The following is a 24397-nucleotide window of genomic DNA, read 5'->3' on the forward strand; positions in this document are numbered from 1 at the left end:
CAAGCTGTCTTACACAATCCAACAGCAAAATTCTGAACACACACCTTCAGAAAGTAGCTATTATAGAGCGTTCAAGCTGCCCCCTCTATGGATTGGTTGAAGTGGAAGAGTGTTGCTCTGAGAGCCCACTGTAAAACCAAAAAGAGTTTCAATGGACTTAAATCACTGTAAGATGTACAAACACTATAAGACCTTTAAAAAAAGACAGGTGTTATATTGGAATTTGCAGTTATTACATTTCAGTTTACATCAATGTTCTATCTTTCAGGTAGGCTTGCCCTGATTCTGGTATAACGTGGTGGTTGGCCATACACTGATTACACACAGATAACGTCACTTGTTCTTTGGCTGCCGTCATTTTTGTTTTTTTAAGTGTTAACAAAACATAGTCATGACGGTAACCACACGTATGAACTGAACGCGACAGGTTGGAGTTCACCGAGGGCCAGTTCAAGACAGTTTATTCACAAGGTAATGGTGGAGCATCTGAAGAACTCGCCCTAAGGATATTAGGAAAATACTTTTTTTCTGTCAGCTGTAATCAATTACTGTAAATTGTGGTTGTCAAAAGCGTGTTAATTGCTGGGCGCAGATGGCCTAGTGGTTAGGTCGCACACATGTGAAGAGGCCATAGTACTCCAGGCGGGCGGCTCGGGTTTGAGTCCGACCTGCGGGTCCTTTTTCTGCATGTCATTCCCCGCTCTTTCTCTCCCCCGATATCCTACTCTATCCAGTTATATCCAAATAAAGGCGTAAAATCCCCAAAATGAATCTAAAAAATACGTTTACTGTGGCATCCATACTTTCATGCCAACATTACTTTGTTATTTCTTGCGCCATGCTTCTAGATTTTGCCTGATTGAACCATCAAACAAATATTATGCTGTCTTCTAACAAATAACCTTTTGCTCACAGGAATCACAATTTTACCTTTATAAAGATATTGAATGATTTATCATTACAATGGTCAAGATTTCATCAAATTTAAAGGGGGAAACCAATGTTACAGGACTTTTACCGACAATACATATTCTAGAGATGAGAGCCTTAAAGAAAATGATAAAACATGAACCAAACACTTTCAGGCTTGATATGCTTTACTGTCAGACAGAACTTGTTTGTAAAGCGTGTCAAAGTGAACTGATTTGGCCTCCCTGCCTTGTCCTGACTGATCTAAATCAGCAAGACTGACAGAAATAAATCAAAGGCTTAATTTCACTGTGTACCTTGAGAATGCCTGAACAAGTAGTGCTCTGAACTTGAGTCAGATTGGTTTGACCTCTGGTCATGTCTCTAATCAACCTCCAACACTTTACCTCAATCGATCGCTGGAAGGGCTTCATTTCTAAAGGCCGTACATCTAAACAAGCCATCAGGGATCCTGGAGGCCACCGGCGACTCGGTAATAGCATTGCCGGTGTCTCTTCAAACCTGCTGGCTTTACAAATGAATTAGCCTGCTGGCAGCTACTGTCCCAACTAGCTAACCAAAGCACAAAGAAGGAGCCTTTGGGAGCAGTTTAATGACACACTAAACATAGGGGAATAATATGTGTGTAGGGTGGAACAGGTGTTTACCCTCCTCGTGCGTTTTGTCCTGCTTTTGGGAGGCCCTGGATACACCCAGCATATCTGCCTCTCTCTCCCGCTTCCCTCGCTTTATCTTTCCCCGGATCCCCTGAGGCTGTTTAGAGGGAATCTGTGACAGATTCTGCTGTGTCTGCGTGGAGCACTAGTAGCTCAGGTAGTAATGACTGGCAGATGGGGTTATTCATCAACAGTCGATTCTCTGCAAGCAACGCGACCACCCTCTCCCTCTCCGTCTATTTATCTCTCTATCTAAATGATGCATCTGAATAATAATGATAGCTAAATTAATATTTTCATTGCAGCACTCTGGAGCTCTTTTTTCCCCCCTGTTGTCTTTCTGTGTTTTACACGGCTTTTCGCAGTCACAGGCATGTTTTTAAAACACTTTAAAAACATTACTGTGTGTTGCTCCGTGTGTTAATGGCCAATGAATTTTTTCTGCTGTTGCTCTCATTACAAGTTGAGACTTTCACTTGGATGTAAAACTGTAAATTAATTAGTCCATATGTGAAATCCATATGGGGAGACATTAAAACTCATTACTGCCTCATTTGGGAGTTCACATTTTGCTCATCTGCACATACGATTCACAGCTCACACCCTCCATCTCATTATCGCTCCCTGAACAGAAACCTGCTCTCTCTCTCTCTCTCTCTCTCACACACACACACACACACACACACACACACACGTACACAAACGTGCATTTATAAAAGCAGCTTTCTTGCAAATAGGTCAAATCCCTTTGACCATAACCATTCAGCGATCCATTAAGGTCCCCGCCTTGAAGACTGCAGCAATGCACAGTCTTCAAACTAACACATTCACACCCATACCCGTATGAAAACAAACACCCACACGTACACACAAACACACGCACACACACTCGCATGCTGCAGGGCTGCCACATATCCAGTATATTTCTGAAGTGGCTTTTCAATTCCATGGCTGATGCTTGAGGAAGTGTGTGTGTGTATGGGTGTGTGTTTGTGAGGGGGGGGGGGTTGACAAAGATTGTGACATAAACCATTTATAGGGCTGCCTTAGTGGTTGAGTGCAGACTAGTGTGTGTGTGTGTGTGTGTGTGTGTGTGTGTGTGTGTGTGTGTGTGTGTGTGTGTGTGTGTGTGTGTGCGCTGTTGACATTAAATACTCTCTCCAGGCAGGTTTGGTGCAGGGGAAGTACAATGATGAGAAAAAGAATGAGAGAAGGCAGAAAAGACGAGTGAAGCTCAGATTGGAGGGAAAAATTGTGTTTGAATCGGGACTAAGGATTTTGAGGACCTTAAGTCAACTTGCATTTTGTCAGCCAGAATTGCGCACTTTTACTTTATTGTCGTGTCATTGTAGCCAGATCAGTGCAGGGCAACAGCATGGCAGGTTTTTATCATTTTACATTTTGAGACTTAAAGTAGCCCTTCAGTGGTTTTCAACATGGGCCAAGATATCGGCAGGGCTTCTTCTCTCCACAGCAAGCAGTTGTGCTTATTCAAACAGGAACACAATTATTAACAAAGCAGTTTCAAATTAAAGTCAGTGTCCCTAAGCCAGTTTTTTTGTTTTTATCTTTAGAAACATATATTAAGTGATTAAAAGTAGCCAAGGATGTGACTTTGAACAGGTCAGTTGGTTTCAGTGCTGGGTCAACAAATGCTGATATGGCAAACTCATCATCATATCTTACAGGTGTAACATTAGGTTTCTGTATGCGGAGACAGCAGATTGGTGTTGCACTATACAGAAAAATAAAGGAACAACTCATTGAATTTCATATGAAACTGCAAACGTTGAATGGAGTCCAGCCCTATTGGGAAAGTATAAATTAATACAAATTTGGAAATGGATGTTCAAGTGCATTCTTAAGACTGGAGCATCGTCAATGACATTCAGTATATTCCATCTTATGGAACAAAAAAAGTTTCAATCCTAAACCATTATTGGCATTTATGTGGCCCACTGTGTCAGCACATTGGTTAAGTTTTTCCGCCGACATTCAAAATGGCAACCGGTATCCAGAAGGTGCTAAACATTGCCAAATAAAATGTTTGGAGAAGAGTTTGTGTTGAGGCGGCATCACAGGCAGCCAATTAAGTGGAAAAATATTTGACACTGGCAGAGATGTTGGACCTGGCTTGTAGCCTTGTGATGTCAAATCAGGCAAATCAGAGAAAACACAGGCGCAGGGCAGACTTCAACTGAAGGACACGAACTGAAAGAAGGCAAATGGATTTAACTCTGGACTCAACCAGCAGTAAATACTCCCAACTTTGAATTCCCCTGCTGCTTCTAGGTCTTACAGTACAAAACATGTCAGACATGTAATGGGGAAAAATAAAAAAGGCTCAATTGAATCAGCTAATTAAAAGCAAAACAGTCACATTTATGAGGGCATAAGAGAGGTAGGGGGGAGAAAGAAAGAAGGAATGAATGAACATGGTCGGTGGTAAAACATTAAAACATCAGGGAGAAAGAACTGGGGACAGTTACTGAGGCTCTCTGCTAGTTGTTGTTTCACTATTCCAGCAGCAGTTAAGACTCTAATTGATCAAGGCGACCCGTATTTTCTGACTGCAGTTTCTTCATTGATCCAGTTAGTGCTGCCACTGCTCAACTCTCTCAAAGTGATTCTCCGAGTCATTACTGTCAAGAAGAGGAGCGCTTCATTCTGCCGCCTCAAAAAAAAAAAAAAAAAGACTTAAATGGAAAACCTCGGTCGAATCCTCTGCAAAAAGAGTTAAACCGGATTGGAGCTGTGGTTGGTCTTTAAGTAGATATAAAGCCAATAAATTTGAATTTAACAAGGGCTCATTGTGCACATATATTGTGTTTACGATGTTTTAATATTACTTCCAAACATAACTTGTATGCCTGCTGGTAACAATTGTGTGATCTGTCTAGATGTCTCATTATATTTGGTGGACTGATCTCTTCACACATTCTTAGTAGTCAAATCAATGCATTCTCTTCAAAAATAAGTGAAGCATTAATAAAGAATAGGGTCATATATTTAAGAACAAATGAAAAGGTTGTCACATGTATGGTCAGGTGTAACATTCAAAGGGCATAGGTTTAAATATCTAAAGGTAAAACATTCAACAAAAAAGTGTACAGCTGTGCTGGACTTAAAAACTTGTTCACGGGATCTAAGCAAGCATGTTTGTTGGTACAGAGCCCATGATAGAATACATTATCATCATTTATCTTCTGAATGTTTCAGTCAAACAAACTGTGCTGCAGGAATGATTGTTCCAGTTAGTCATGAACCATCGTATAATCTGTCAAAAAAAAATAAAAAAATCAGAGTTTTTGTTTCTATTTCATCCAGCCTTACCTAAAAATATCCTCATTTTCAGTCTGATGGATTTCAATGTCAACATCATGAAAGAAGCTCTATAAAGTAAATGACAGAAGACTGTGATACCAAGAAGCTGAAGTGTTCAAAATGATTTCAGGGAGAAATAAAGTATCACTGAAGACATCGAAGATATACACGTCATAATGAAGAATGACTTTTTGTTCCCTCTGTCACAATATACAAACAGACAATAGAGCAGTCACACACTCCACCCACATCCAGCAGCCTCATATGTTTGCTACTTTACCTTGAAATCAATTTCATGTTAGCCTACACTCTGTGTGCAGTGTGTGTGTGTGTGTGTGTGTGTCCTCTAGCAGAGGTCATAACCTTTACTTGCTGACTGTGTCTCCTTTCCTAAATTAAAAGACTGCATCGCATTACACACACACACACACACACACACACACACACACACACACACACACACACACACACACACTCACACACTCACACACACTCTCACACAGCACATCGTATTACCAATGTAAGGCAAAGCTATTGCAGCTCACGCAAAGAAACTCAATAGGCTTTTAACATTCATTTAGCCCAGGACAGCAGGGCTGACTCAAGCTATACCAACAAGATCTGATAGCCCATACAGAGAGAGAGAGAGAGAGAGAGATGGATCGAGGCTGACTTCACATTACAACCCTCTGATAGTGTTGTGCTGAGAGGGGGTCATAGAGATGTAGAGGTGGGAGGATAGACAACGGTGGAGAGTACAGGATGGTTGGAAAGGAGAAATTGCTACATGTAGGAAAAAAGTGAAGTGGATCAGAGTTTTGGGTTGTTGATCAACTCAACACACACACACACACACACACACACACACACACACACACACACACACACACACACACACACACACACACACACACACACACACACACACACACACACACACAGGCAAGAACAGTAACTGGTCCAACAAGGTACATCTGTTTCCAGCTTATTTCAACAGTCTATTTTAGGCTTTGATGGCTGCAGTGTGGGCAGGCTGGCTAGCTTACTTTTTTTTTTCTCACAGCTTCTTTAATCCTCTCAGTATATTCTTGTTCTTTATTTTGTGTCATTGGCTAACTTTCATTGACTTATAAAGATTCAGCCACACTTCTATGAGAGGAACAAGCGAGTCGTGTTAGCTCCGACAGCATACTTTCAAGCTGCTTCATGCGGCACGGATATCATCTTCGTAAAAAAAAAAAGAGTTACAGCAAAATGTACAGGCATTTGCTTGCAGCGCTATATTTGACAGCAGTTGGAGAACATGCCAAATTCAATTTAGTTTGGAGTTTACTGCCTGCCTCAGGTAAAGAGAAGGAGAGTGAGGCGGCAAGAGAGTGTTGATGAGGACGCAGAGAGGAAGACAGGTGAAGATAAGGAGGACACAGAGACAGAGATTAATGATCTGTGTAAGAAGAGAAGGGTTTAATGCTTAAACAAACGTCCTCGTATTTGTTTCTACTCGTGCAAGATTAGGAGAGATCAAAAATCCAAAATAGTGGTGTTGTGTGTGGTTTTGGAAATCAGTTGAAAACTGTGTCAGCTTGTCTTTAACTCTTGAGGGTTCTGATTTTGCTGCTCAATACGAAGCGTAAATATTCTAACTCGAACATATTTTACTAGTTTATCATATGACTGACTATTGATGAACTTCCAGATGAAAACTTTTTAAGTCCAGGGAGACAAATTATTGTTTTTTATTAGGGCCCGACCGATATGGAATTTTTGGGGACGATAGCGATATCAATATTGGGAAGAGAAAAAAATCTGATACCAATATATCGGCCGATATCTTTCTTAGATACACATGTATTGTGATCATCCCTCAAATGCAGTTATCAAACACTTGTGGAAAAGATTTATAATGAAGACAAGATGGTCACTCAACTGGAAAGTAACTGCGCATGTACGTGCGCCACCGCTCGACACTCTGGAGAGTGATAATGCTTGTTGTAATCCATATAGCGCACTCTGCTGGTGACAGAGAACTGCTAGTTTAATACAATGAAACTCAAATGAAATTCTGTTTGACAGGTGAATAAATCTAGTTACATCGGCGCACAATCTGCCAAAGAGAAACTTTTTTTTTGTTTTGAGTGAACCTATGTTGTTCAGTGTATTGCTGGGCTTAATATCTGGTGCCAAGATAAACACTGAAGAAATCCCAATCCAAACACAAGCAGAACACTGTCAAAAGAGCTGGTTAGGACACAACTTGCCACCCATTCTGTTGTCCTGTGTCCTCTGAAAAACAGCGTCAGAGAAACATCCTTTGTGTATTTTTGTTATACGTTTTATGCACAGGGTCCTATTGTTTACGGCAGGAGGAGACCATCAGTTCATGTTGCTAATTTTCCCTTAAAAGCCAAACAAGGATGAACTTGTAAGGGTCATTGTGAGACTCTTTCATCAAGTTTACATCCTGCTATACTTTTGTTGCCTTCTTGACTGATCAATCAATTAATCTACTGTTAGAGAGCAGCTGTAGTTAATGCATATTTCTACTACTAAAGTGTGATGAGGGTGGATGTGCAACACAATTCTCATGCTGTATGCAGAGTGCAGGCTTTTTTTAATATCTAAGCCGTGGAAAGGACTAATGAAGGACAAACTTGCATATGTTTGATACAGAACTAAGGCATGCTGCAATAGAGGGCAGAGCATCCCGCTCCATCAATGTTCCTCTAAATCTGATGATCACTGTAAGTAAAATTACACGCTCACAGGATGGAAATTGGCACGCCGTCACATGCCTACCTATGGTACCTCTAGGTCTCCTCTGCATGGTCTCACTATAAGTGAAGGTTTATGAAAGAACATTTTTACAGTATAATTATTATTGGGGTTGACGGTCAGCTGACATTTTGAGGGGTTTCCGAAAGGAAGTATTTTGTCTTTGTAATGATCAGAACGTACACATCATGCACATTACCTGCAGTCATCTCCTGTAGGGACATTAAACCTCTCAATAAGCATAACATGTGGCTCTTTTTTATTGCTGCCACAAGAACAATAAAAGTAGACTGTCAAAACATCACTGCCAGCATGATAAAAAAAAATGAGGAAGAACCCTGAGCATTAAATGACAAAAAGCACAAATTCCCTTTTGCGTTGATAAGCGTTAATTCCGCTCCATGTTGCTCAGCTTAGCTTCCCATTGCTCAGGCATATGGTGGATGTTTTTTTGTTTTTTTTTGCTGATTTATCATTGCCACGGGCTTTCAGCAAATCTTAAAATAAACGGCTAAGTCACTGTGAGCCACGAAAATCGCCAGATGCACAGTAACTTTCATATCAAGCTACTTATTAAGTCTGTTTTCCATGGTCCCGGCTCAGAAATCCATATACTGTTTTGCAGCCGCTCTCCTCTTCTCCCCAGATGCCTTTTAGAGTTGTCATTGGAGAGTGACCTGTATTATCTATCTCTGACTCTCTCTCTCTCTCTCTCTCCCCGGCACTGTCTCTTTCTCTGTCTGAATGGAGATTTAGATAAGAGAGTCTGAGCTGCAAGAGAGCAGCAGCTGAATACCAAGAGACAGACCAAAGGGAAGAGAGAGGAGGCCAGAGAGGAGCAGGGAGTCAGGGCCAGATTTACCGAGCTATTTGCACCTTGTTTCAGCCTCATCCCGCGGCTACAGAGGTCCCCTGTTATTTATCAAAAAGCTGAACACGGGCTCAGAGTGCACCTTGGCTGTCATCTGCAACTTATCTCGCTTGCACCGAGTGAGCTTCCCCTTTCTCTTTGATACATTTGCATGCAAGGGAGGATCATGCAAATAACAGGAGGGTACTTGACAAGCTTGATAGTACTTTCTCCTGGATTCACTAAGGTTAATAGGGATGCATGATATGGATTTTATTTCAGCGCATAGGCTACCGATTACCTGCTGCTGATGTCCAATAGTGATGAGATGAGCAATAAATCAAAATTTCTGTTCTTCAAAAAATCACTCATAGTTTATTTACACTTTGCATTGTGAAAGGTTTAGAAGTGAGATAAAATGGCTGATGAGTCTCATGCTTCGTCCTTGTTAAAGGATTTTGACCATGAAATTGGAATGAGTAAATTAGCTGATTGCTCGATTTCGTATTTCTATAAGCATCTTCCTCTGAACTATACAGCTGCATATTGGACAACATATATGACGATATATTTACATATAACTGTGTTTAGCTAACATCTCAAGTTTTTTACAACAGAATTTTTCCCTCCCAATGCCTGAACTTGTTTTCTCCAGATTAAGACTCCCACTCAGATTGAATTACGGGTAACACGTTGAATTTAACAGGTAACACATTATTATTACTATTTTACCAACCCTGTACGGCAACACTCGTGCCACCCCTCATACGCCTAGAAGCCTTGCATACTTAACCCATCACTTTTTTTTCTGATGTACATTTTTACCAATGGGACATCTCTGCTAGCACAGCGTTGCTGTCTGCTATCATAAGGTGGTAAATGACCCAAACTCACCCCAAAATCATCTCTTTCTTGCTACTGTAGGAAAAAAAAAAAATTCCGGTGGGAGCTATAATAAATTCATGGTGGCAGCACAACCTTTTGTATGCTACTGTTTTCGAGCAGCGTATGAATAATTACTGATTTCTGCATGGGGTTATAAATAATAGTACCTGATTGGTGCATATTCTTATCCTGTATTTACGTCATATAAGAGACATATTGATACTTCTATCAGTAAAGTAACTGTGATAGCATTAGCCTTTAAATGTATCGTCCTTGCTATATTTGATACATCCCTGCAGGTTTTTTGCTATGTGGTGGTCAGCATCTCAGGAGAAGCTGTAAACAGCTGTAAAAATAAAGTATGGATTGAGAATGAAATTAAGAACATCAGTATTGTATATAATTCTACATAGCAATAGATCAATAATTGAGTGTGACACGGCTAAGTATGCAATGGTTGCTGCAGTGTGTCTAGACAGGAAACTGTGTTTCAAAGAAAGTAGAGTAGATAGACCTTATCTTCAGATCTCCATAAATGACAAGGGATGGGGAATAGAAGCTGTTTAGGTTTAATACATGTTGAAACAACTTTGAAGGCTGCTGGTTATCCTGCTTATGTATGAATGCATGTGTCAAACACACCAGTGTCTTCAATGTCTCTATTTGTCCCTTTTTTTCCCTTATGTGTGTTTGTGTGTGTGTCTTTTGGGGAGATATTTTTCGTTTGCCCAATTCTGCATATGACACACGCACAGACACCCAAACACACACACAAGCGGTCCACAATTTAAAATGTCCCAGAGGTGATCGATGAGGTGGTGATGGAAATGTCATCTGGTGCTAATACATTTATCATCGCTCATCCAGCCTCATGAATTTCTCCCTTTGGTTTTCAATCATTTTTGCTCTTTTACCACAAGACCATTTGAATGCAGTGATTCATAGGACTGCCAGCAGTTTTCTCTGAGGAGGCTGAGAGAGCGTGCAGGCATCCAGCGCTCTGACTGGACTCATTAATTAGTGGGCAGGACAATGATAGCCTGTGTTTACATGGAATCCAAGTGATGGGGTGGTAAATAAAGAAGAGGGAGAGGCCAAGATCACCAATCAGTGACCATCATAAGGAAAACAAATGCCTCCGTGACCACAAATCAACCTCACATTTCAGCATTGACTGTTTTATTTGGGAAAGTGTTCATGTGGAGGTCAAAGCCTAGAGAGTCTAATCAATTTTTGGTCCAGTTTTTGTAACAGGCAGCAATTTGGTTGTCAGAAACTAAAGATGGCATTTTTACTGTTGGATCAAAGAATATAAACAATGGCAGAACAAGAATAGAATATGTTATTGATTCTTGGGACATTCATGCTCATGAACACAAAGGTGAGAACAGTGGATCAGCTACAGAAAAATGAATGGTTGATAAGAGATTGTCAGTATTTTGACCATAATAGCATAGATGGGTATTTATTAAATCAAAGATACCAATACCAATACCTTTAAAGCCACCCAGATACCAATATAGTACTGAGTAAGTGAATGGAAGTATTTGTATGGGTAAAAAGCAACGACTCCCTTTCATCCAAATGACCCTTGAATAAACAGTTTGAAAGCCAACTTGATCAAACATACAACTCCTCATGTTGTCTAAACCACACACTCTTTGGGTTGTAGCTGCTGCAGTATTGGCCCAATTTTATCTCACATTACATAAGAGAACACAGGTGGCTTTGGCTCAGATAAAGAGCGGGCCATCCACAAATTGGAATATCAGACCATTTGCACCAATGTCCTTTGGAAAGACACTGAACTCCAAATTTCTCCCAAAGGCATCATGGTTTGTCTGGGAGTAGATCCTGATGGGCAGGTTGGCATTTTGCATGAAAGCCCACGCCATGAGTGTTTGAATGTGTGGGTGACTGGGTAGATGTGGCATGAAGTGGAAAGCCCTGTTAGTTAACGGAAAAGTAGAATGAGCAATATATAAGTGCAGTCTATTTGGTTTGACCATTTGCAGTGATATGATGCAAGAAACCCTCCCATCCTTTTTATCATCTTTTCTAAAATACAATACAAAGGATATGAAATGTTAGGTTTTGTTTGACTGGAGCGGTTTTGACACTACTTGGTGTACTGGCTTTTGTTAGTTACATTAAAACGATGATTGAGATGGTTTTCACAGTAGTTATATCATCATAAAAATATCCACGATAATAAGATGATTGAGGACACAAAGGATGCTGCCACTTTCCAGGCTTTGAATGAACATCATGTCCTCAAGTTGACGACTTTTAGATATGTACCAAACTGACAACAAATACAATAAAAAAATGAAACTAAATTTGAAGGTTAATATTCAAAAGATTATGGTGACTCTTCCTCCTAAATGTGTTATTCTTGTTTAGGAAATGAACCAGTACATAATAAGTTGTCAGCTGCTGCTTTGGTCTGATCCTGTTGTAGGATTTTATTTTTAACTCAAGGTTGTTTTTTTTCTTTTTTATGCCTTAAGAGTAAAATAACACTGCCAAGCCTGTGTCAAGATACAGATGTGAGACATCATTAAACATTCATATAGGTGTGTATTTTCTGTGTTTGTGTGTGTGTGAAGTGCTGGCTGAACTGCTCTGCGAGTAAGAGAGCGTGTCATACAATAACAAACTATCTAAATGAAAATCATCGACAAGTGAGGCGAGTCATAACTGAGTGTGAGCGTACATGCATAAGCGGGGCAGCCGTGCAGAACTGAATATGTAAAAAGCGTATTTATTTCTTCTCCTCCGCTCTCTCTGTCTCTCTCCTTCTCCTTTATCCATCATCTATCTCTTCCCTCATACTCTATCCCTCCTCCCCACCCTGTCAGTTAAATGGCTGCAGCTCGTTTCTCCCCATCTATGCAAGTCAACATGTCAACTACAATATATCGCCTCCCTCGTTTACGTTGTTGGTAACACACACCTTCTTTATCTTTTTGTGGAATCATTCGCAGTGTGTGTTATTGCCCCTGTGTCAGGGTTCATGGTAATGTTGGGGTGCACGTTTTGTATATATGTGCATGTTTTTGTTAGTGCATAATATATATTTTTGTATGAGCCATTATGTGAATATGGACACTTTTTCCTGCATAAGCACTGTATGTATGATAATGTATGCAGGTTTGTGTGTGTGTGTGTGTGTGTGTGTTTGTGTGTGTGCGTTTGTGGCAGTCACTCTGAGACATTTAACATTGTGTCTATGTTTTTTTATGTCTACCAGCTTCAGATTTTCCCATTGTACTTTATTGTTCTCTGCTCTCCCCCCCCTCAGTCTCTCCATCGTCCGCCAGTTACGAAACAGAGAATCTCTCTCTTCCTGTGTCGCTATGTCTCCTTTTGTTGTCATACACTGGGTTGCACATTATCATAGAGGAAAATTGTGACACAGGCCGCAGTGATGTTGCAGAATACACCAGGCAGCGATGCAGACTGGTTGCAGCAAAAAGGGAAGATTTACAAGTTCCATCAGAAAGAAGCTCTGTACATTAAAATCAGCTATTCCACCCGCTCGGTGTACTCCCATTTATTTTTTAACACCAAATCCCAAATGAGGTTACCACCATGTGCTCTTTGGGAAGTTTGCACAACATAACCCAGAATGAGTTTTCTTTTGAATCCTTCAACAAGAAAGTCGAGTTTGTAGCGTCCTTATTATTTTTGCACAGCGGTAAACATGGAAAAAGAAAAATATAGTGTATGATTGCAAGTGAAGAAACAAGAAATACATAAGATGCAAATGATTAGATTGTGCAGACAAGAACCCTGAGAGGCTAATAAAAGCCTCTCATCTTAAAGCGATACATTTAAAACTTGTTTGACCATGGGAATGCTGAGGGTGAAGACTTAAGAGCTACAAAGTACATCAGAGATTTTCAAATCACAGGCAGTGTTTTCTTAATCAGCAACGTTACCTTCTCAAGGGATCGACACAAACTATGAAGACAGCAGTGAATATAACGAGCTTCATTACACGGAGAAATCATCAAAACACAACACTGATATCTCTCTTTTAAAATGTGCTGCTTTTAAAAGATCCACTTTGTCCCATGGACTTACAATGAAATTACAAAGTCTAGACGGGAAAATCAGATCACATTAGCATCATGCTGGCCTTAGACTCTTCATGACACGTTGATACAGTGAAAATTAGCTGAGCCAGTGGAGCCACGCTGAGAGGGGAGCATATTTAGACAGCTAAGGATCCAAGGGCTAACATAGTTATAGTTTGGCCAAATGATTTGTTCAAATTAGTCTGAGAGTAAGACTTGTTTTGTCAGATATTTCATGTAAAAAATATCTATAAGTATCTCTGAGACACACAGGTGAAATAAAAAAAATATAACTCTTCCAGTGCAGGGAATGCTGGTGACCTGACACCCACATCTGCTGTTCATGTATTCTGCAGAATTAGCAAAAGTACTGAGTTGCACTTTCCAATGACTGCAGTTATACTTAAAGTTGCAAGTTAAAATTGCATATAAATACATGAGACTGACTTCTATCTTTCAGGCTTATCGAACCACATATAGTGAATACCTTCTTATCTTATATTGTTTAGCTTATGTTTAATGAAAGGCTTATACATTTCTTCAAGTAGCTGATGTCATATATTAAACAAACACTTCAACATTCACATGTTTACTTTGTCATTATAACTGTTAACGACAAAAACAAGCCTTTCAATGCTGTTCTAGGTAGATGATGTCATTTTGATGTGGACGTCCAATCAGGGTTTATGAAAACATTTCTACACCTACTTTGGGGCGACAGTAGCTCAGTCTGCAGGGACTTGGGTTGGGAACCGGAGGGTTGCCGGTTGCTGGTTCAATACCCTGTGTGGACCAAAATATGGAACCCCAACACGCTCTGGTGTGCTCCCTGTGTAGCATCTCTCCATTAATGCATGTGCACAGGTCTTGTTTGTGCATGTGTGTGTAATTCGGGCCTGTGTATGAGAAGCATGTCTCTAAACAACAACTAAATAACAAAAAAATCAAAATTGGTAATCTGAGAAACACAATAAAAAACAACCAGACACATTTTTGGCTCAAATAAACACAGTCTCGATGTTAATTCTACCCATAACACCCATATTTATGGATGTCATTTACGACAGCATTGCAATACAAGCTACAACCAACTTGACCTTAACAGACCTGGTGCTTTATCCCAGTGATACAGAGACCACAGACAACATCAGGTCATTCGTCTTGTATGTACCAAATAGGACCAGATAGAGATGAGTCGGAAAATTGGCACCAAAAAAATGCCCAAAAGTCCATGCCAGTATAACATGAAGAAAATACAAACTATAGTTTTCAAGGGTAGACAGAAAGTTATAGACACTTGAGATGGAAAGAAAAAAAAAACATTGACTGACTTCTATCTTTCAGGCTTATCTAACCACATAGAGCTATTTCAGAGCATCTGACAGAGAAGCAGGCTTATATTTTCAGATGAGGAAGTGGAAAAATACACGGCTGTCTAGAGTAAGTGTTGTAGGAGTAGCACTATTGTGGGAGCAGGACGTCTGAGCCGAGGGAGATAAAAATATAGGCCTATAGTTACCAGCCAACCCCCTGTAAAGCAACTGCCCGCCACCTGCATCTCCTGTGCAGCATTTTATTTTAGACTCAGCAATGAGTCAGAAAGAAGGTGAGAGGAAGAAGTGGAGTAGGAGGAGGAGGAGGAAGAGGAGGAGGGTGCTTGCCGAACGATAAAATATATGAAAGGAATGTGCGGCCGGAATAATTTCAAGGGGTGTGGACATAAAAGAGTCACAAAGTTGAAAACACTAAGTGATTAGATTACATACTGTGACTAAATTAAGACTTTCGACCTCCTGGATTTGTCACTTTTTCCCAGAATGCTTTTCAATATCAATGTGATCACGCGTGTGGGAAACTCACAGGGAAACTGTGTGTGCACGGTGGACCGGTACATGGTTACACTTCAGTACCTTGTACTCACTCTTACAATGAAATGCGCTTGTCTATGTGCCCATGCACCTGTGAATGCATCCTGGCGCATTGATAATACCCACACAGCTGGGATCCACCAGTCCCTGCCAGCCAATATGTGTGTGTTTGTGTGTGTAAGGGTGCGTATGTGTGTGCAGCTACCAGCTGCGCCCACTGTGCTGATCCTCAAAGCCGCTATCACATTCTGCTTGCATCATTTCACCGCACTGAGAGCATCCAACTCATGAACACATGCTCGCAGTTACAAGCTCATATTCAGTCTCACTTTCATGCACATAATCACTTCCTCACATAGACACTCATTCACTGACAGGAGATAGTATAATTACAAATCATGGGTGTCTTAAGCTGCTAGCTATCAAACAAACAATTTATAAATTAGTTTTTCTGCAGCACATGGTGTTAAAGTGAGCTGCAGTCAAATCTTCTACTGCTACACCGAGCCGCATGAGGAGAAAAAGACAAGTTTTCTTTTTTAAAGAGTCATTGTTAAACCTTAGAGCTGATCAGATGGTGTGTATCAAACTGCTGTGGTCAGTTAGTGCTGAAGAGGAAAGTCCTGAGTGACAAGCACTTCCCAGAATATGTCCATAGAGTGAAGAATGAGGTCAGCAGAGGTTGTTTCTGGAATTCAGGGTCAGGGATGACTGCAGCGCCCTCGCATACAACCACATCTTTCCACGTTGAGGTTATCTGTTTTACCGCCCTGTAATAGCAGCAAGCAGTAGCTATATGAGAAGAAGAAATGGCTTCAAACTTTTCCGCACAATGTATCAGCAATCACAGTTTGCCCCTTAAAGATCAGTTTAAAAAGAACTTGGCTTTTCTCCAGTATCTGTTGTAATGTTGGCTGCTATCGTGGAGTAAATCCCAGCATCTTGATTTAGAAACCAGATGAAACACCAGATTTTTAATCCAAGGGAGTGTTATGTGTTTGGATAGAGCTCAGCTAGAGGACTATAATCAGAATAATTATTCTGGTCTCACTCCAGCTTCAGGCCTTTTAGCTAATGACAGACACAACACTAATGGCTGGATTTCAAGCTGTCTGTTTGCATGTGTTCATGAGAAATGTGTGTGTGTGTGTGTGTGTGTGTGTGTGTGTGTGTGTGTGTGCGTGTGCGTGTGTGTGTGTGTTGTGTGTGTGCGTGCATGTATTGTGTGTGTGTACAAATATCATACATTTCTGTTTGAGTCAGTCTGCATGGCTTCAACGTTTGCACACTGTTCCAAAAAAAGAGGGATTTCTAATTATTTTCTGCAATGACTGTTAGCTGAGCTTAGAGATGATGACTGTTTTCTACCCAACATGACCTTCTTCCTATAGCAGCCATAGCCAACGTCCTTTCATCACGACTTTTGTGAACAGAAAAGGATGGACTCTTACAAACTATACTAACCATAGAGGAACACAAATATCCAATGTCATGCATTGTAATAAGCAATCTTGATCACTTGTAGTTAACACAATAAAATATCATTGTAAGTGTATAATTTATCTTTGAACATCAGGACACGTTCCTAATCAAACATGGCTAAGCTCTAACGTTTATTAGAATGTAAGTTGAGTCTGAAGTTAAGCTCCAGTTCAAGCTTCATGGTGGGAACTTATAAACGATATTTTGACAATTTTGGTGTCTCCTGTCGACAAAGCAGTACCTAATATAGCTTCTCTCACTCATTGTAACTCTTTAAAGTGTCACACACTTGACAAAGGTTCAGAGGAACCAAAAAGTTGTGATTTTTTTTATTGGTGATGTGGAGCAAGAGTTATGTTGGAATTTTTTTCTTTTCAATGTGAGAATCTTAATAACAGCAGCATGCTTTTAATTTCCTTGACTGACACAAAGGTGGTGGCAGTGATTAGTATTGAAAATAAACAATAGACTGCAAATAGTCCGTTTTCTCACTTATGGTCCTGTTTGCTTTTGTCCCTCGTATAGAGGCATAAATATATATTTCAGTCTGTTTCATAATCAGCTACAACTCCCCACAGGAGCTTTTAGCTTTTTTGGAAAGAGTCGGCTGTCACAAGCTATTGTTGTTTATTGACTTGGAGTACTAGCTTTGTTTCCAATGAACAACTATGAGGGCTGAAGTCTATTTTTGTTGACAGGGTAGCCGTTACTAAATATTTGCAGAAATGGCTTATAAAAGAGTGATTGATAACTAACTTGCCATCTCTAAAAATATCCCATGTGCTCCAGTATTAAAATGACCAATATCACTTCCAGTTTTCAAGTAATATCTATCCCATGTCCAAATGCAAGCTCCAAAATTAAAAACCATCCTTTGTTCAGATCTGCGTGAGCATAGAACTGTCCTATTAGAGACACACAGCAGCCATAACAACAATCTGTTCATCTGAGGCTATGTTGGGGTGCATTCATTCGTCATATCATCGTCCAAATGTCTTTCATCTTGATTGTTTTTATTGCAGAAAAAGCATTTGAGTCGTAGGATCTCACCGTGTTTATTGTGCGGAAAATCATTCTTCAGATATATGAATGTAATTCATCAAAATAAAATCGATAGAAAATATTATCGCGTTCAAGACGTCTGTGTGCATGCAGTGAAACATGCACGCACCTGTCATCGGCAGAAGACGACCAATCAATAGGCCTCTATTCATGCATGGCACATTTCACACAAGAACCAATTCAGACAGTGCTTTATAGTATTGACTGTATTGTCTCAGGGTCCCTTGCAATACCACAACACGGTGAAATCCATTTTCCCCTCACATAACGAGCTGTCATTTTCTGGTTGGAATGAGCTCAATCGTCTCCGCATACAAAGCAGGCAGATTTAGCCGCAGAATGATAATAACAATAGCACAATAGTGATTGCTATAATTCCACAGTGGCATCGCTCATATCACACAATGATGATTAGTGCAGCAGCCTCAGAAAGCATTGCCCATTTTAAAACATCTGCGATGTAATGACGGACGGAGCCGTGCGTTGTTGCTGAGTCAGCACGTGTTGCTACAGATACTCTGATAAAATCCTTCCCCCCCCCCCCCCCTGTCTTTAACAAGGTGAAAGGAGGTGGTGCTCTCTGCATACAAAGCAGGCTGATCTGCTTCATGACAATAATGATAACATGATGGTGATTAGTGTTATACTGGAGGGATATTACCAACAGTGAATGATACTGATTACTTATAGGGCTCTGCTGATGATGAAGGTGTTTGTGGCCTTGACAGTTGTGCTGATGTTAAACGTGCTATAAATTTCACTGTGCTGTTGCTTCTTCCAAATGATTAAGGGGGGAAAACACACATCTTGGCTTTCCAAAATTATTCTTGATTGAAATGAGCAGTAATCAAGATATTGCCTACAAGCACCTGCGGACATTTGTCATGAATAAGGGCACGATATAGAGACACCAAATCCATTGTCTGTTCCAGGATAAAAACACTTTGAGCATTTCAGCATTATGAGTCTGCAAGGAATGACTCGAGTTCAGAACTTGTTTAAAGTGGCCATTGGAAGAACTGCAGTTGATTAGGATCAAGACTAAGGTTGGTTTCACTTGAGGGACCCGAATATGCTTGACCCCAAAGTCCCTTTCGTTTGATTAGTGTAAACAAAAAACGTACCGTACTCATGATGGTACTCGGGGGTGCTGCTTGAAGAGGTGGTCTTGGGCACGATTCATGTTTGCTTGAGTTTGGTCCATGTGAGATGTGAACGCAACCGTGCTCAAACACTGAAGTGGATTGCAAAATGAAGTGATTCAAAACCTCTCTTACCGCACCAAAAACCGTTGTATCCGCGCAGCAAGGGCATAGTTCATCCTCGAAGCTGAATGGTAGACGTGGACGCAGTAAGATCGTCGTTGTTTTGCGTCTCAGAAATAACAAAAACATCCACAGTAAGCAGGATGGATTTAGACTCAGAGTGGCTGCCATGGTTGCTTCTTATTCTTTCTGAATATTCTTCTTATACCTGCTGTATCGGACTGTGTATTTACACAATAGCTTGAGTACGTGTTGTGTGTTGATGTTACTGATGTGAACGCAGACATTCGGGGGGTATCTGAGGGGGGAGCTAACATGCTCGGGCATGGTACAAAACAATCGTGCCTCATGTGAAAACGCCCTAAATAATTTTTTTTTTTTTAGTTCACCAAATGTATTAGAGATCTCTAAGACTGTTCCAATCCTCTCAAAGCACTGAGATTTTGCAACTCTCTCATTCCATTATTAAACATCTCAAACTTTATTTTTAAAAAATGTTACAACTTTGGTCAGAGAAAAAACATACAGCTGATATTATATGTCTTATACTCTAAAAAGCTCCGTCTGATCTACAAAAAAGCCAGGGAGGTTAATTATCACAGATATTCAGTCCTCCCAGCTGTGTGATCTCCCACTGCACATTTATAAAGATCTGGATAAAAAGAAATGTGGCACAGAAGATAACTGCACTTTTTTGGCCTTTTGATATTTAGCCATTAGGACGTTATGAAATATCTCCCTCGTCAGTACTTTTCCTCATCTTTTTACTGATGTAGCATCACACCCACATAATGACTACATGGAAGGGAATATATTCTTTCAGAAAGTCTTGTGTTTCTAGACGGCATTCTTCTCTGTTTTTTTTTTTAACTGTTATTAACCCGCCAAAGGTTTTCACAAACCCCTTTTTCCATTTCCAGTAATAACCTGTTTCACAGTCACACTGGGGAGCTGCTCTGTAAAAACCATTCAGCACCACCACCATGGCCCCTGAGCCCCTCCACTGGGACAGGACAGGGTTAAGTAGCTTGCTCTGGGGCTTCTCACTGGTAGTTACAGATGCAGGAGTGAGCATGTCCTGTTCATTTCTCTGCCCAGATAACACCTCAGGTGATCTGGGGAAGCCATGGAAACATAAAGCCATTGGTTTCCATAACCAATGTCCGCTTATCTAACCCTCTTATCGAGCCATGACCCAGACAATTATTTTAATGCAACTGGTTATTTCAAGTTCAGATTTGTCTGTGTATTTTCAGAGGTGAAAAAAATCTGTAACAAGCCCAATGCTTTTCTGAAGCTTCCTTTAGCACAATTTATCTCTACTCCAATTTGAAGTTCCAAGGTCTGTGTGCCATGCAAGCAGAAACACTCCACATCTCATGATGAATGGACAGAAGAGGAGGAGGCACCTTGGACTTCAATACTTTGGTTTTAGCAATCGCTAAAGTAAAGTGGCTCAGTGAAAGATCTCACCATTTTAGAGTTTAACTATGCAATGCAAGAGGCAATTTACAATGTTTTCTGGTAGTTCCTGGAAAACATTGCAGATGTATTTAAATCAGGCTTTGGATTTAGAGAAAAATGATTTTTATTGTAAGATATTTTCTCATGCTTGTCTCAATCAGGATTCACTGGCTGAAAATGAGGCGGAGGTGGTACCTTTCTTATCATGTGCTCACTTGTGCATAATGTATGTACTGTACGAACTGGCTTTACCAAACTGTCTTTGACAGCGACATATTTTAGAGTTTCAAATATTGTCTAGCTCACTAAAGCCTTTTTAAAAGAAAACAAATATAGATTTGTCCCGTATTTTCCTGTAAGCCCTTAGGTACGTTACCTTAGACCGGCAGTGTGCACATTAAATGAACCTGGAGTTTCTGAATCTGAACTGAATTTAAGATTTAAAAAAAACAAGACAGCTTCCTACCAATCAATAATAAAAATATCAACATTTTTGTCTGATTTCTTGTTAGGATGTGATAGATGTGGTAATAAACCCAGGAGCATAGAACTGTCCTATTAGAATTAAGAGCAGTACTGTACCACATAAATTAAATCTCTTTATTTAGTATTTATCCATGACTCACCACAGTTTTGCATTACGACAACCTAACAGTTTTGATATGAGAGAGTGCAATGGACTACATTTGGGGAGACAGTGGGTGCAAAATAAAAAGTCTTTGAGAGAACCAAAATCTGTGCTGGTAGGCTGTCAGCCTGCTGCTGTCTCTGTGAATGTAGTTCTATCATTGCTGAAAACAATTTTTAAACTCAATATTTTGTATCGATGCATGAGAAATCTGAGAGTGAGATGTGTTTTTAGAGGTTGTAGAGGTTTGTTTGTGAAGTTGCAAATGTGTAAATTTGCACATGTATCTATTTTGAGTATTCTCAAAAAGCGTATTTTAATGCATTACATATTTATAAGTTTCCTTCTACTATACTACAAATTTTCCTCCACATCCTCCAGAATTATATACAAAACAGGATGGCATATTACACTCGATATCTAATTATATCATATTCATGTAATATATTGTGCCCTTGAACCATTTCCTTCTTCGTAATTGGTAGTATTTACACATCGTTAATCTATGTTCCCTTTTCTCTTTTTTTCAGGCAGATCTGTGTCATCTTGCAGAGGATTTAACTATCTACACATCCAACACCAGTAATGAGCTAAAGGTGCGTTTTGACATTATTGTCTCATCTTTGTGCAAGTGGAATCAAAAGATCTGTAAATTGGCATCGACAGTCCAACCCCCACTAGCCTGTTTAGCATTCTGTTAAACCAGCTCCCACTCTTTCAGCAGAGAGAAATTGAGAGTGATGGGTGAAGGCACACTTCGAGTTTCAGACTCTATCTTTTATGTTTTCATTATATTATCATGTTTATTATCATAATAGATTGTTTGTGTGTTTTTCCTTCCCTTCCTTCTTTATAAAGCCATTTTCCTGTCTTTGCCTCTCTCAGTAATGATCTCTGTCCTTCACGGTTAATAGAAATTATTCTCAATTGTTTAGCTTGTCTCTGCCTGTAGCGGTTTGTTAAAGAGGACTTGTAAAATTGCATATTAAATATGATCTCATGGCTGAAAATGTGGCTTACAATGCATTTGCCCTCTGGGCACATGTTCCCAAAGTCACCGTATCGTGCACCTCACATCTCCCATACTAAGCATTTTTTTTTTCCTTTTGCCTGGAAAAAGTTGAATAGATTAAAGGCAGATCTAATCGATCCTGAGTGTGCTTATCAGTGGCTGGCAGGCTGACGAGACGATTTCAGAAAAGCACATTCTAATCCTTCAACTGCAGGCTGGAAGCTGGAAAAAGACAAATAGGTAGAAAGACTTACAGGAAAAAAAAGTGTTGGGAGTGACACACACAGAAAAAAGTAGGTTGTAAACAGATGAGAGAGAGGAATAACATTGTTTACAATATTAATATTAGCAATAAGTGTCCTTTCCGTTCTACAGTAAGAGTTGGGCAAGCTGGGCGGAGAGACGATGCAACAGTTGATAGCTCTCCTTTAGCACTATGGAAAAATAGATAATAGCAGTAATATAGCAGTAGCAGTAAATGACAAGGATGGCAAAATATGCAGACATAAAATGTGGTCAAAGTATCTGCTTCAAGCTTCAACGCTTGTAGCGCTTCAAAATAAATGAATTTAAGCTCTTTATGAGTCTGGGTTTTTTTCCTGGATTATACTTTGAAGTCCATATGAAATTTGTCCCCATTGACATCTATTGATTCAGCTGCTAACTTATCATGATTCTTGGTTTCAAAAGGCTTTAGCCACGCTGAGTGCTGATTGGATGTTTAACCTTTTGACCCCCAAAGAAGGATTTAAGCACATATCCCATAATAGGAGGCATTCATCCACATGACCTCTCCTGTCACAGCAACAACTCGGTGGCAGACAAACTGACAAAAAGATCCTGTGTGTGTGTGTGTGCGTGTGCGTGTGCGTGTGCGTGTGTGTGTGTGTGCGTGTGCGTGTGCGTGTGTGTGTGTGTGTGTGTGTGTGTGATTCTTCTTAGCTTTTTAGAAACTAAAAGGCTTATCTAAGCAGTAAGGTCACATCCCCCCTCCTTCTTCTCTCTCTGTCATTTACCTTACCTCTCTCTTCCAGAATAGTACCTTCTCTTTTTTTCATACTGCCCCTGAAAAAAAACCATCAAATGTATCTTCCTGTGTGTGTAGCTGCAGCCGTAGCCGGGCTTTTCATCTCAGTCCTTTCAATCTGTATTAAGGTTTACACCCAGAGAAATGTAGGGAGAGGGTATTAGGAAACACTTCCATTATCTACCTTGGCTATTTGTAATGTTATGACACGAGATGATGTAAATCTTTCCCTCATTCGAAATGTTGATGTTTGGTCAAATTAATCATGTCTGCAGAGCTGCAAATTTAACCTGCACAATCCCAAAACGACAGCTTCATTAAGATACACATATTTAATAAAACACTTGAGATGTAAAACGTCAAGGGTCAGTTCACACTTCTTTTTACACTTAAGTTGAATTCTCACAAGATGCTCTATTGCTGCTCCAAAACTGCTTCTGCTTTGTTTGCATGCAGATCATGTATGCAGCACATTCATTTTACTTGCCTTGCTGATTTCTCCTGCATAAACTACAGCAAGTGTAATGCTTACAGCAGCATCATTGTAGATGAAGTGAAGCTGCAGTGTAATGATTCCAGGATGAGTTACTGAACAAATAATTCCCCCTGAAACGAGAGTGTGCTTCTGCCAAAGATTTTTATGAAATCACATCAAAACTTTAAAAAAAACAGGCTTTCTGATCTACTAATGATCTGATATGCTGTGTGCGAGAGCCTCAAAAAGTGGGCCAATCAGGTCACGAGTGCTCCTCTTAGCAGTTGTGCCTTATTTCTCGTGTTTGTTTGTGATGGTTCCAAATTTGGAGCACAATGGGATCTTGAGCAAGAACAACATGATTTCAACAAGAGATGCCAGTAACATCTTCAATAAAAGGGAAGGAGGTAGATACTTTTATGAATGTTCTTTAAAGAAAATGTATATGGTTCAAGCTGTGTTTAATTTCACAGCTATAAATCATGTCGATAACCTACAGAAATGTCTTTGACATTTTGCAAAACACAACAAAATTAAATGCAACACTTACTGTTAACACACCAAGGAGAAAATGTAAAGTGCAGCAGTCTCATGCATGCATACGATCAATACATA

General features: G+C 40.0%; 1 protein-coding gene across 2 annotated transcripts in view; it reads left to right on the forward strand.

Moving 5' to 3' along the window:
* Positions 1-24397, forward strand: part of cdh11 (cadherin 11, type 2, OB-cadherin (osteoblast)) — a 94478-nt gene that overhangs the window by 21268 nt on the left and 48813 nt on the right. For both annotated transcript variants that reach the window (XM_061040308.1, XM_061040307.1), the window contains one exon: positions 21799-21864. The gene's annotated coding sequence lies outside the window, so the exon portion shown is untranslated. The remainder of the gene's footprint in view (positions 1-21798; positions 21865-24397) is intronic.

This window comes from Labrus mixtus, chromosome 6 (assembly GCF_963584025.1).
Source record: "Labrus mixtus chromosome 6, fLabMix1.1, whole genome shotgun sequence".
In the NCBI taxonomy this organism is placed as follows: Eukaryota; Metazoa; Chordata; class Actinopteri; order Labriformes; family Labridae; genus Labrus; species Labrus mixtus.